We start from the raw sequence: 15,808 nt of genomic DNA on the forward strand, positions 1-15,808 counted from the left end.
TACAGCATTTGTCATATCTTTATTGTTACTGACTAGCCTAACTCTACTACCACAGAGGAGGATCAAATAGCCATATATCACCAATAGGTTTTAAACCCACAGCTGACTGCCTTGGTGAACAGGCAATCACCATTTAAGAAATTCATGATCACCCTATTTATAAGGACCTTGAATCAGTCCATTCTGCAAACATCCCTGAGGAAGCCAATTCTTTGGTGAAACACATTGGATTACATTACTCAACAACCAAAATACTTTTGCAGAATAAGACACTCATACGAAAACCAGCAAGAGTGTTTACTACACATACACATGTGCAATAACAACCAGCACACCGCCGGGAGACTGAAGCACATATGGGAGGCAGAACCATCTGCTGCCAGTATTGGAGCAAAGGGATTGGTGGACCGGGGAGCCGGAAACTGCACCTGAGAGTGGGGTAAGTCTCTCCACTCACGGTCATGCCTTATCCGCCACTGTCTACCAATTAAATAGAATTTGGAGACACTCAAGACTGAGTTTCTTTTTTCTTTAAGCCATATATAAGGAGAGAAGCTTAGGAGGAAGCATATGTTCACTTTATTATCAAGTATTTACTTTGCATCTATTTACTTTAAGTATTGACTTTGCATAGAGGAACCTATATTGAATCATTTATTTTAGAGAAATCACCTCTATTGTATATACACACTCAGAGATGAAAGCTCTAAAGGATTGCTACTTTCTATTACCATATGAACTATATAATTTTTATTGGAGTGATCACTCATATACCGTAGAGTTTAACATTGCACTGCTATGTGATATGTATTGTTGTTTAGGTTTATAATACAATTGTTTATTTATATTAACACTGTCTCTGGTACATTTATAACTAGACCACATGTTCAGGCACCTTGGAAACTTTCTCAAATATCAATATTGTCCAAGATGCCAGCTGGAGACTGCAGTGATTACATTCATATTATTCTCCCCTCTAATTCAACATGTAAATAAGAAGAAAAGTTCTTACCAGGCACCTTGGAGATTCCAAGGAAATTTCTACTGTAGTTTTTGAATTGCTGTAAGTCTTTCTGCGACATCCCAACACTGCTACCAAAATGATAAATAAATTGAATGTCCAGATACTGATGAAGCATTTTTCATTTGTTGCAATAGAGCCAGTCATAAACAGAGATGGCACAGCTCCAGAAACACAGAAGTCCAAGACATATAACATTTGCTCATGTACCATATAAGGAACAATAAATTCACTGTCCAATTTTAACACAGTTGAAGGGGGAGTTTGCAGTGCTAAAAACAGATATCTCTTTCTTACAGGTTACCTACACACAGATAACAGGAAAAGCGATTCCACCATTGTTGATTCTATTATTAAGCAAGTAACACTTAAAGTGTACTGACTCCTCAACAGTCTCCACAAATGCTCAAATTCCATGATGACATGAGATGAAAGCTGTGAGCAATGAAGCAAGTGCTATGAGTTTAAGAGGTGAATCTGCAATCATCTAATCATCAGTGACTGGGTAATAATGCCAGGTGTCATCATCATCAGCATGTATTTGCACCTGTACCCTGACAGACGCAAGAGATAAGGCTACTGAAAGATGTATATGCACAACATATGTAAATCAGCATGAGCACATATCCATGTGTTTTTTCTGTGAATATTTGAGTATTTTAAAAAAAGGTGTACATCTTTCTCTGCATCAAGCCCCATATTGTTCCGATTCTCACCACTATTGGACATATATTACATATATGATAACCAACCATTTCCAGGCACATTGTGCAGTGAAATATACTCCAATGTAATCCACAAATTGCAGAAAAAAGTCACCTTTAGACGCTAGCACAAATACTTTTGTGGAAGTCTTTGCCAACCATATACTGCACAGACAATTGCTAAAAATATGCTAAAGTGATACTGTAAAAATGATATATTATTAGGAAAGAAAGATAATCATGTGTGCTTTGATGTAAAAAATAAGGTTCACATGTATTTTTGGTTTCCTCAGTAGGCAAATAGTACAATTAACAATTAAAAATACTTCAAACTATCCTATCCTGTACTTAACCTCCCAGCATATATAGAACTGCATTGATTCAGTTCGAAGTTTTAGATCAATGTCAGTGTCACAAAATTTAAATGATTTATACAAAATTTTAAATATCCTAAGCAAGTCTTCTATTTTAAGAGTTCTAATCACATGGTCTATGCATGTTTTATTACAAGAGCACTGTAACATCATGACATTGAATGTCTTATGTCATTTAAAGTTAAATTTTATATTCATTTAATTTAAAGAAAATGGACAAATTTAAATGAAATTAACTAAACATGGCTGAATATATTGATATAATTTGATTACAATGCGACAGTTGTTTAGATACTACTTACACATTGATACATACTGACACGACAAAATTACATATTAAAAATCTGCATTTACAATGTTCACGCACTTGCAATGCAGAGATGACTAGTTAAGGTGCACGTTGGATTAAAATTTGCATAGTTTAATAGTGAGGTTGCAGACCTCTGTCAGAATAACAGCTTGGTCCAGGTCAGTGAGGAGAATAAGAAAGAACAAAAATAATTGAAAAGGCAGTTCACAACAAAATGAAATTTGTCTTTTTGTCACTTAAGGTTGTCGGCTTGTCTGTCATAACCAGTGAGGTCATATTTTGAAGCAAATGACTAAGAGGGCAAATAACCAAGGGGCAAAGGATAATACTCTTACTTTTAATAACTCCAGTTATTGTAATATATATGTATTATAAGCACAAGAACATACCATACATAGTGACCCCTGCAAAGGACAGTCAATATTTTTTGTCTAGAGAAATTGAGCATGTAAACTATACTCAAGCTCTTTTCACCAAAATCTTGGGCTTAACATAGAAGGATTTGCTACAAATGATTCATACTATTCAGCAGCTATTTTTTTTTGGTTAAGTATGTCTTATTTTGAAAGTCACATCAAGTAACCTTATTTTTTTATTTTAACAATTTCAAGATAAAAAAAAGGTTTTTGATGGTCTATTAAAATGAGCACCCAAGTGAGTTTTACATTGTTTATTTTCAGAACAGAGAGGACTTCCTTTTCATTGCATAACTTAATATAGTTTATGTTATAATCATTATTTACTGGGAAAATAAGCTAAAAATTGGATCAACTTGTTTTCTGAATATCAGAATCTAAAATGTGTGATCTCTATCAAATGTTTCACACTACCTGCCATAGCTGTACATAGCCATTTAACCATTTCAATGCTGGTGTCCATGCCAAACGTACACCTCAGGAGGCTTCATCATTGTTTGCATGTTCACTTTTTTGTTTTTTTTACTGGGAATATTGTACACAGTGATACTTACCTTTTTTTCCTGATGACCGCTTTTAGAAACTGAAATTTGGTGCAGTAGTAAACCAGCTGCCGACAATACATTCAGAAGCACACCAGTGAGGAGCGACCTTTAGCCAGAGTTGCACAATTAGAATGTCGTGCAAGACATAATACTTGTGCCTAGCAATAGAATAGATAGGGGATTGGAGCACAGGTGAAGGGAAGTCTGATGAGGTTTGTGATGCAGTAAAATAATAGAGTAAAAGTTGACATATACGTTGGAAAACATCAGCAAATCTGAATAAAAAAATATTAGAGACCAAAAAATAGGAAAGCAAGAGAACTTACAGGGGGACAAGGAAGCAAAAAGACAGTGGACCTGTTTCATTAAGGAAAGTAAAGCAAAAAAAGGAGTAATATTGCACATTGGCTAAACCATGTTACATTGGAGGGGAGGTAAATTTAAAATGCGGGGTCAGATTTATAGTTGGGGCAGGGAATGTCCTAGTTTAACTATAAATTTCAGTGTAAAAATAAAGCTACCAAGTACGTGTGTGCTACATGAAAAAAATAGGCAGTATTTTCCTCATGTGCACATTAATAAATTAATTTGCACGTAACATGGTTGATCCAGGAGAAAATTTACTTTTTTTGTCTTACTTTCCTTAATCAATCAGGCCCAGTGAGTATGTGCAATAGAAAAGAAAATGAACAAAAAGAAGGATAGAATATTTCCCTGAAAAAATATATTTCAAGTATAAGTGTAAATTAACTTTATTTTAATGATTTATTAATTTAAAGTACTGGAAAATAAATGAAGAAAATAGAAATAGAAATTAAAATGAACAAAATGACACTGTCACTCGGACACTATATTAAAGATTTGTGGTATTACTAGACCCAGGTCACCTCTGCAGGAATCCCCAGTGATGATGTTAACAGTGTTTCCTGCTGTTAGTAAGGGCACCATTATGATGAACGGGAAAAGCTATGAGATCCTTTACACTTGTCTAATTTCTACATGGTAGTCAAGTGTCCAAGAGGGCCTGCTGTTTCTCAGTTCACTGAAGTAAAAATTAAGGAAGCAAATTGTCTATAAAGAAACAGATTGTCTATAAGCATTTGATATATGTTGATGGTGCCTAAGCTGTGTGACAGACAGCGACTGCAAAATCATACAATGAACCCATGCCCACAAATTTAATTTGGGAGAAAATGGAAATAGGGTCAGGAATAGTAAAGGAAATTTTTAATTCATATTTAGTACATGGCATTCAATTTGAACATCTTGTTATGGGGATTAGAGGAGTAGTATGAGTAGTATGAGAATCAATCAGTTCCTTCTCCTTAGGGGACCCATGTGCACAATATGGAGGTGTCATGTGTATAATATATATATATATATATATATATATATATATATATATATATATATATATATATATATATATGCGTACCGTAAGGATGTATTCAGGAAGTAAAGATCATATGGAGGTTTCCTCTTCAGAGGTAATCCCTCTCAGTCTCCATCAAACATAACGACAATGTAGAAAAAACAGAATAAAAAATAATATAGTGCAGTATTGTTATATATAAAAACTGCATCAGAAACCAGAGATAGTCCTCCACCAGGAGACAGAGTGCTAAAACAGGTAGTATACCCAAAGGTGAAAAATGTAGCACACATGTGCAACATGCAACCCTAGGTAAAAATAAATAAACTGCGTACCAGATAGTCACAAGACCATGAGCTTTCTTGGACCATATATAAGATCAAGCCATTCCTCTGTCACAACATGGTTTCTTTGCATCCTTGATCTTCATGTCTGTGAGCGGGAGCTGCGGCCTCTCCTCCCTGGTATGGAGCCTGTCTGCCCCAGCGGTAATGGTAATGGCTAGATTCCCTTCATCCAAAGGACCTTCTGACATCACCAGGTCATGTGACAGCTGTAGTCACATGGTACAGAGGGGAGGGGCTGCTGTCAATGCTCCAGTTGCACATGTGTGCTACATTTTTCACCTTTGGGTATACTACCTGTTTTAGCACTCTGTCTCCTGGTGGAGGACTATCTCTGGTTTCTGGTGCAGTTTTTATATATAACAATACTGCACTATATTATTTTTTATTCTGTTTTTTCTACATTGTCGTTATGTTTGATGGAGACTGAGAGGGATTACCTCTGAAGAGGAAACCTCCATATGATCTTTACTTCCTGAATATATCCTTACGGTACGCAGTTATTACATCTTCCCAACACCATATTTGTGATATTACACATTGGGGTGCCCTACTTGTTTTTTCTGTTGCAGTATTTTCGTTATCCGGATTAACGATCTGGCCACAAGTATCCTGAGGCTGCCGCTCTCAACTGAGCTAAGTGTTGTTTTATGGGACTGATCCTTCAATACTGGACTTTATATACTATCTATACCAGTTGTTTATTCAAATTGTATTTATGCTGTGGTAATTAGCACCATCATATATATCTTTTTTTGCTTGCTATATATATATATATATATATATATATATATATATATATATATATATATATTACCCATATACTATGAAGATCTTTCTTTTTATTCCAGTACTTCATCCAATGATTGCTACGGAACACAAACACACAGAAATGTTATCATAGACACAACAACAACAACAAAAGCATGGCCTAACAGCCACAAATACCATTTTGCACAGACACAGTCAACCTGACCAATAACCACTACATAACCAAGCACATAAACAAGAAACCAGAAACACTATCTGTAAAACCATAAAAGAATCCAATACAACTGGAATACCAGATAAACAGTATCAACCCCACCACAGACACAAATCTAAACAACAAATTACTAAAACCCAACACAACAGCCTCTACTAACACATACACCATGTACACCAACTACCTCCACCAACACTCTAATACCACGAAGAACACAGCCAAACACCCACCATCACAAATTGATCAAACACACCACATTATCCCTAAACACACACAGGAAACACCACATCACCAACATTGAGACAAACAGAATACTTTTTTAGATCAGGAAACACAAATAACAGACAGAGGAGGAACACAACACCAAACCACCACATCTATTTAAAAAGAAAACCAGAGAAAGGAATAGAACACAATACACATACAAACTAAACCTGTTAAAAAAAGAACTTAGTTTTGCACCCAGTACACATAGACCCAAGTAAATTCTGTAGAAAGTTTAAACTGAAAAAATACTTCTCAAAGACAGCCCTAGAGAGATAATTACACATAAACAACCACAGCATCCTGAAGACATAACATAAACACACCACACTCAAACCACAATCCAATTTCTATATATACACAAAGGCAAAATATTAGCACTGTTTGAGAAACTTATCAAACAAGACATAAAACACAGAGCAGACAACTTTTCAACCTTCAAAAAAATCAAGCACCTACGAAATAACCATAAATCCCCCATTTTACTTCCTATAAAAATGCACAAATCCATCCCTAACCCACCTGGAAGACCTACTGTAAACCAGAGCCGTAACTTAGAATTCTAACGCCTGGTGCGAGAAAGACAAATGCCGCCCCTTAGCCCTCAATTCTAACCAAATGAACCTAAAACATTCCTAAATTGCGCCCCCCTTCAGCATTGCGCCCTGGGCGGTTGCCCCTATCGCACAGCCTTAGTTACGGCCCTGGTATAAACCTATTACACAAAACTGATCCCAGTACCTACAAACCTACAGCAAAAATATAAAGTCATATCTCATATATAAGACATTTGCTCAACATCCTCCAAAACCACATATGGAAATCATCATCACATTTATATGTTGCCACAGATTCTGAAGTGTTGTGCAGCCAAAAGTACACGCTAAAAGTACAAGAATGCAGTAAACAAATATGAATAGAGCTGGGGTACTATCAATACAAGAATAATACATAAACACAATAATGCATGAGTTCAAATAAGCATAATAACAAAAAACAAGAATGAAAATAGTTCTTAAAACAGGGATACAATACACAGGAAAACAGCATATGGTGCAAGCAGAAGGCATGACACCACAATTCAGCATAACACATAACAGACGCATAACAGGGACTTACAAGATAGATTGAAGGACATGAGACATAGGGTAGAGAAGACCCTGTTCACGAGAGTTTACATTCTATTGGGAGGACAAGTGAGAGGCAGTAGTAGATTACATTTTAAGAGGTGAGAAACACATTCCAAATGCTACCATGTACATAGGCCATGCAGAGTATGACAAACTGGAAGAAGTTATTTGTCCAGTATAAGTGATATCCCCCACATTTATGGATATAGATTCCAAGGGAAAATGGTCATAATGATAAAGCCATCAGCAGATGTACAGCCTTCAAGCTCAGTTTCCAAAAGATACATATATATGATGCACAGTTGATGTTAGCTCACTAGATACAAGCAAGCATCCCAAACCGCAATGTAGCCCTAGTGATAGGCCATACATTGGAAGAAGACATAGATATGAACAGAGACAGAGACCAAATAGACTTCCTCTTGAAAAGCAGTAAATGCATTCTCAAAAACAACTATTTCACATTCCAGGAACCAAATTTACCTAAGCTATCCCGAACTTTACATGAAAACATAGCTATAATATGGGTAGTATTAAAATCCCTTCCTCATTAAATAATTTCACTGATTAACCAGAACATACTCATCCACAAATTCACAGAGTAACGCAGCACCACTTGCATTATCTTCCTAGACCTATCACTATATATTAAGAACTCATATATCCATTTCAAAATATTCTACAAACTTGTGGACAGCAAATATTATGTTTGTAAGAGCAATTTAAACAATACACATGGCTCAACAACATACTCTTCAACTAATACAGATGTTTAAAAAAATAATACAGATGTATAAAAAGCAATTGCACACACAATACTACTTTTCTCATCCAAGCTCAAGACCTGACTGACAAATTAAAAGAAGGATGGCAAAATTCTCCAACACTAGATGAGGTCAAAACCAAGGTATGAACAAAAAAATTAACAGTTCTGAAATCATACATTTAAAACAAGAAGGCCCACTCATATCTGAAAACAAAAAGATGACAGATAGAAGCATTATATAATATAATAAAACTAGTTTTAAAATTAAGAAAATATTAGAACAACACTGGAAAAAATAAAAAAAGAATACAATCCATACAAACCACACATAACACACAGTAAAGCAAAAGACTTACGCGGGCTAAGTTAATGAGCCACTTCCAAACCGCCAATAGAAACCAAAACACTAACAGATCAGTACACCCTACAGGGTACAACAGCTGCGGTGAATGCAAAGCCTGCATGAACAATGCCCCATCAACGACTAGAGTAGCAACAGGAATCAACAAAAACATTAACTGCATTTCCACAAAGCTGTCATTGCATCCAATATGTAAGCCATGACGCAAGACCACTAACAAGAATGTAAGAAAACATAAACACATAGAAATACAAACTAAAGCAAATCCTAGTAGAACAATTTAAAACAAAATAGTAAAATTGACCACTTCAACTTCATAGGAATAGACACATTAACAATCCCTGAAAGCAAAGGCGCTATGCATTTTCAAGACTAGAAATTAAATGGATATATTAACTCAAAACATTCCCACCATATGGTATAAACCCAGACATAGACCTTTGGAGCTTCTACTAATATCGATAAAGTATTATATAGAAGTAAATATCAATGACATTCACACATAAAAAAATCATATAAACTACATTTACCATTCCTATCTCCATGGCTCCAACTCAGAATACTATATCAGAGATACAGGACCAATCCCATATATCATGTTACCACTATATGAACATGACACACTTCATCACACTGTTAACCATATTTACTTTTTTTCCATTATTTGACTTTTATACTATAGAAAATTATGCCTAATATCTTCACCCTCATCCACTGTAAAGTTTAAGCCAATGCACCTTCCCTATTACCTACTTTGTACCCACAACCAAGCCACCACCCACCATACCAGAATTAGTCATGAAGAATTTGTTGGGACCAACGTGAAAGCATCCTTTTCCTTTTACCTTTCCTTTTCTCATGAGGCAGCTGTGATCAATAAATATAATTCGCCATCAGTAAACAGGAACAAACTCACAGGAATAATATATAAATGTGTTTTTATGCTTCATCAGTATATTTCATTTTTTCATTGAAAGAAATTGAAAGAAATGTGCTGAATACTCATTTACTACATAAGTAGTGGTAGCATCTTATTATCTGTAGCATTTATCTATTATTATCTTTAAAAAACACTGCATAAAACTCATCAAAGCAACATTTGAGCCATCACTAACATAGTTGTACAAGCAATCCTTTAAACTAAATAATTGCAAAGTCATACTATATTATTCGTCTTTGTAAATGAAAGTAATAGCTTTACTAAATATGTATACATTCTACCTCTCCCTTTCTATTACAATAGATAAGGTATTTTTCCACTCATATTTTAAATGTCAAGAGGAATACAAAAATTGCAATTTATTATGAATAAATTTCCATTAACTTATCAGCACAAATATAGAACTTCATGATGCAATAAAAGGAAATAATTTTTTTTATCATAAGGTGTATTATGTATTGTATATACACATATTTCCCCCATAATACACACATCTATATTCACATTTTTATTTTCGTTTAAAAATATGGAAAAATATAGTATTGCATATTTAATGAAAAAAAAAAAAATCACTGCAGTATCAGTATCTCAACCTGTACAACTGCCTCAGAAAATAATTTTTTATGAAGACAAAACTAGATTCACATTTAATCCTAAACAAATATATAAGGGGGTCTTAAACTTTATGATCCTCTCTTCTAAAAAAAAAATTGTTGCACCAAGTAATAGACCATTTATTAGTTATAGCAATATTTTATTCATCATATTTTTAACAATAACATACTTAATTTGAACAAAGTAAAGTAATTAACAATACATTATTAACATGTCCACATTTTCTCTGCTCTACTGAATATGAGTGGATGGATTCCTGCACTCTGAAAATCAGTGGCTGCTTTCAACTCATCACATTCAATTCTTGGCTTCATTTAACAAGGTGTAGGTCCTGGGGTAGGGACTATCAGGTGCCGTCCTTGCAGTCCTCTTCCTGCTCGGGGACGGCCGTCTGTCTCTTTCGGCTGGGAGCGCCTTGTTGCCAGACAATGAGATGCAGCTTCCCCCGGCCGGCTCATCTCCTCTGTGTGAATGTGCACAACATGCGCCCCCAATTGCTAAACAACGGGGACACTCCGTTCAGCTGTCGGCAGTCAGTTACATCACTGACCGCTGGGGGTGATCCAATCAGGTGCAGCCTGCTTCTATATAAGGCTACTCTTGCACCATTAGGGCTCCAGAGTATCAGGTCAACCTCCTGCTCCAGTGTTCTTCTCTGCATATACCTTGGCTGCTATACTTTTGACACGACTAGTAATTGACCTCTTCCACATTGATTACGATTCTGCCTCTGTTTTTCCCTTGGTTTTTCATCTCGGACTGCCTGACTATTCTTTAGATCCTGATATGGTACCTCATCGCTTGGCTGGAATTGACCCTGGACTGCATGACTAACCCATGGATCCTGATTTGGTATATCTCCATCTGGCTGGTATTGACTTTGGTTCTCCTGACTACTCGCAAGTTCACTTACGCTTCACCGGCGACTGTTTTGGAGAACCACAATCTGCATGTCCCTTGCAGCTAAGACCAAACCTCCTTGTGGGGATCCCTGGTAAATACCAGCGGTGCGTTAGACAGGGACCTATACACATTATTTTCTACTTCAGGTGGTGTTTGGAGGGTAAAGATTAATGATAAGCAGAACAATTGATAACTGTTGCAGTGATTAAGCTGATACCCATAATTTGTGACATGGTAAAAAGTTTAAGAAACTTTATTTATTGTGTGATGTTATTTCTAAGCATAAGAATATGAACCATTAGACTGCCCAGCAAGTGGCTGTTGTGGAGAAAGATTACAACATGAAAGGTAAAAGCTAATAATAGATTGTTAAACTGATTGGATCTCAATTCTTAAAAAGTATCCTTCATTATATCCGCTAATGAACTCCTGCTATCTCCCACTGCATCACTTAAAACTACTGGTGTTACAGACATTACCATATATTATTTTAATTTACTGTTAGTTAATGTACTTTGATTCAGCATAAAAGACATACACGTGTCAAATCAGGAAAATGCTAACGCAATCTATGATATTAAAACATTTATTAGAAACTAAATATATTTGGCATTCAGTATTGCTTTAAGAATAACTTAACTTTAGGCATGAGATATTAACTATCTTTGTCCTACAAACTTGATTTTATTTTGTTTACTCATTTGAACAATATTTGCTGTTTGATTGATTCTTCAAACATAGTCACATATTTAGTATTCCTCTTTATTTTATAGTGTGTACAGTTGATATAGCTGCATAAACTGCAATCTAAGGAGAGGTCCATCCATCATTGTGACTTATAGTCACAAAGTGTAACTGTGACACCAGGAGGTTAAAAGAAGACACTACACTCAGTTAAAAATGTCATTTAAATTGTATTTCGTTTTACACAAGCATAATACATTATGCAATTTGTTTTATAATGTCAGTTTGCTCAATGATATGTGATTAACATATAATTTTTGAAACAATCGGCGAGATATTAAACGTTTATTGGGCAAATTCATAGTTAAAGGATATGATTGCAAAATGCAAATAATACTACAACTAAACACTAACATTACAACAAAATGACACTCTTTACAAATTGCCCATGTATAACATGTCAAAAGGAAAAATAATATCTATACTCACAACATATTCCATTTTTGATAAGACAGTTTACAGGTGTCTAATTTTATAAAACTATTATGTAATGCTGTGAGCATAGTATATTTAACCACACTGAAAAATATGTTTTTTTAATGTAATAAAGTTAACAGTTTTTTAATGTTGCATTAATTTTCTTTTAACATCATTTGTATTAAACTACAGTAAATACAATTTAATATAATGGGCATGGTCAAAAATCCATGTGAGAAATAATAAATAAGAAAATACATTGATTTTTATTTACTTAGTATCCCAGCACTTTTGGGTTGGACTCAAACTATGGAAAAATGGTAAATTAATTCAAGAATACCTGGGAAAATATATTGATGTTGTTAAGACTTAGATAGAAAATATAATAATAAAAAAGAAAATCACCCCTCCTCCTCAAAATACATAACAATGGGTGAGATTAGGTAGACCTAGGTTTCTATATTACTATGAAGAACAGTTTGCAAGTAAATTAATGTTGTGTTACCAGAAGCTCACTGCCTATGGCTTAAGACTAGTTCAAAGATTTATTATTAATATTACAGCAGCAATTTCATGAAAAAGTATGTTTTTTTAACGTAAATAACTGTGCAAGGTTATATGAAGATTTTTGATAACAAACATGTTGCTTTTGTTTGTTTCTTCAGGTTGCAATTAATGATTTATAATTCAGTACAGTTTCCACAGGGTCATATAACTACCATGGAAACCAAAGTCACATAGCACATAGTGTAGTGAGCAGAGAGGCTTTGGATCGCCCCTCTGAGCTCTTTCTGCCCTGTACAATCCTTCCATTACTCTACTTACCCTTGACATGCTGTCTCTGTGTGTAACTTTCAGCCATAATTGTCTGCAGAGAGATTTTGCAAAGGAGTTTGATAAATGAAGACCTGTCATTGGGATGAATGAGTTTAAATGCTAGGTTTGTATATTTAACATCGCCCTCACCTGTCGGGGTTAAGTTTTGCCAGCTTATTTGAAACAGTCAATGGGATTGCACGTTGTGAACTGAAGCAAACCTTGATAAGTCCAGGAGACATGAAGTCTCGCTCTCTTCATTCAGGGTTTCCCTTCCTCTCTCCCGACTGATATGTGCTTTTGTTTGCTGACCATGTCATTTGTGCTACTAACTTTGTTGGATGCTGCAATATGCACTAATAATGAGGTGTGGTTTTGGCTGCTAGCTGATGTTGGCCTAATTCTACTATACACAAAATTCCACCTTTTGAAAAACTATTTGAATGAACTCGCTGCATATGACGTAACAGGGAGAAGGTGCTAGATGGTCATGTCCCTACTTTACTTAATGTGGCATCACAAAGGCTACAGATGCCTTGACAAATGTTGTCTGGGATGAGATAAAAATATTTCCAAACACAAGAAGTGCTTTTTTTGGTCTTATGCCCTGGCATGACAATGCGCTTCTCATGGGCATGAGGTGGTACCACTGGTGACTGCCTTACTTCAACGCAATCATTATCCTCCTCTTATCTTGCTCAAGTACAACACATTAATTTTCAGATCCTCAATTATCCTCCTCATCCTGTTGCACATTTGTAAGTTCCAAAGTTGCACCCTCAAATTCTATGTCTAAATCATCATTACTACTCATCATCACATTTCCAAATGGTTGAGACATTTGGGAAGGAGGATGCCCTATAATTACAGTGTCAGAATATGAAACTTAAGGCTCTACCTGTAGACTCTCCTCAGGATTCTTTGAGTGTTCAAGTTGTTCTTCAGCCTCAGTGTTCTTTTCATGCACTGATGTGGCTGTTTTGGGGGTGACAGACCTTCACTATGAGCGAGAAGGTAGTGCATGGGAAGTTAAAGAAGATGCATATCTGTGTTGGGCACTCTCTTTTGCAATGGACATTCTAGTATGTGTACAAGCAGTAACAAGATAATTACTAGCAGTGCCGTAACTAGACATTTTAGTGCCCTAGGCGAGACAGGGCACCGGCGCCCCCATCTAAGTGGGAGTGTCAATAGTCGAGTGGGCATGGTCAACCTACTGTGGGGGCGTGGCTAGCGCTTTACAAGTTCTAAACCACACTGAAACCCCTCCCTCCCCATTCTTCACGGTCTGGCTTTGTAAGGATCTTTATGTAATAAGCCTCCATAGAATCAAAGTACTTTAAATGCAGCTGTCACATGCTAGCTGTATAAAAAATGAATTGTTTTTTTAAATAAAACTCACTGAAACAAATTAAAACATAATTGTAATGGTACCATCTGTATCACACTGCCCCTTCATCCCACTGTGCCCTCCATCACAGTTTCTTCTTTATCACACCGTGCCATGGAGCCATCTTTATCACATTTTGCCCCCTTATCACCATCACATGAAATTATTATATATATATATATATATATATATATATATATATATATATATATATATATATATATATATATATATATATATACACACACACACACACATACAATATAAAGAGCCTCCTAGTGTCCGCCATACAATACAGAGAGCATTCCTGTGACCTCCATACTATACAGAGAGCATTCCTATGACCGCCATACTATACGGAGAGCATTCCTGTGGCCGCCATACCATACAGAGAGCATTCCTGTGACCTCCATACCATACAGAGAGCATTCCTGTGACCTCCATACTATACAGAGAGCATTCCTGTGACCTCCATACTATACAGAGAGCATTCCTGTGACCTCCATACTATACAGAGAGCATTCCTGTGACCGCCATACCATACAGAGAGCATTCCTGTGGCCGCCATACTATACAGAGAGCATTCCTGTGACCTCCATACTATACAGAGAGCATTCCTGTGACCTCCATACCATACAGAGAGCATTCCTGTGGCCGCCATACTATACAGAGAGCATTCCTGTGATGGAGAGGGTGCAGAGGTTATTGCTGTATTTCGGGGGTCCAGGAGTCAGAATTGACAGTTGTCAGGGATCAGAAGGAAGGGAAACACATCTGGATAGAAACAGAGGGAACTGATATGCAGGGCAAGGAAAGGTCAATGATGGGGGCTCTGTACTGTACCGAGAGTTGGGAGGGGCACTGGAGTCATAGTTATCAGGAGCAGAGGTGAGAGTGTTGGTGGAACGCAGGGCTGTCAGGAGGAGCTGGGGATGCTGGGAGGGGCAGTCCTAGAAGCAGAGAGCTGCTAACACACAGCATGTGATATAACAGACCAGTGCTTAGGGAGAGAACAACTAATGGAGCCGACAGATCCCCCTCCCCCTCACTTACTTAAGGTCTGTTCTCAGCTCCCCGCAGTGTTGGCTCTTCTGCACTGACAGCATGGTGACATCATCAGTGATGCTGCAGTGACAGGGAGCCGGCGTTTTTTTTCATAGTCCTTTCATGGACCAGCCACCACACTAGCCCCGCCCCTCTCTTGCGGCACCCCCCCCTCCCCCGGCTCATGGGGGGGCGGGTGCCGTGAGTAAGGGGAGGGGCCACAATTTTTTTTCGATTCTTTTTTTTTTTTTAGATATTTTTTTTTTTACTATGTAACACAGAAGGGAAGGTAGCGGGCGGCTGCTGCGCCCCCTCGGGCTTGCGCCCGGGGCGACAGCACCGCCCGC

Source organism: Mixophyes fleayi, chromosome 5 (assembly GCF_038048845.1).
Source record: "Mixophyes fleayi isolate aMixFle1 chromosome 5, aMixFle1.hap1, whole genome shotgun sequence".
Lineage (NCBI taxonomy): Eukaryota > Metazoa > Chordata > Amphibia > Anura > Limnodynastidae > Mixophyes > Mixophyes fleayi.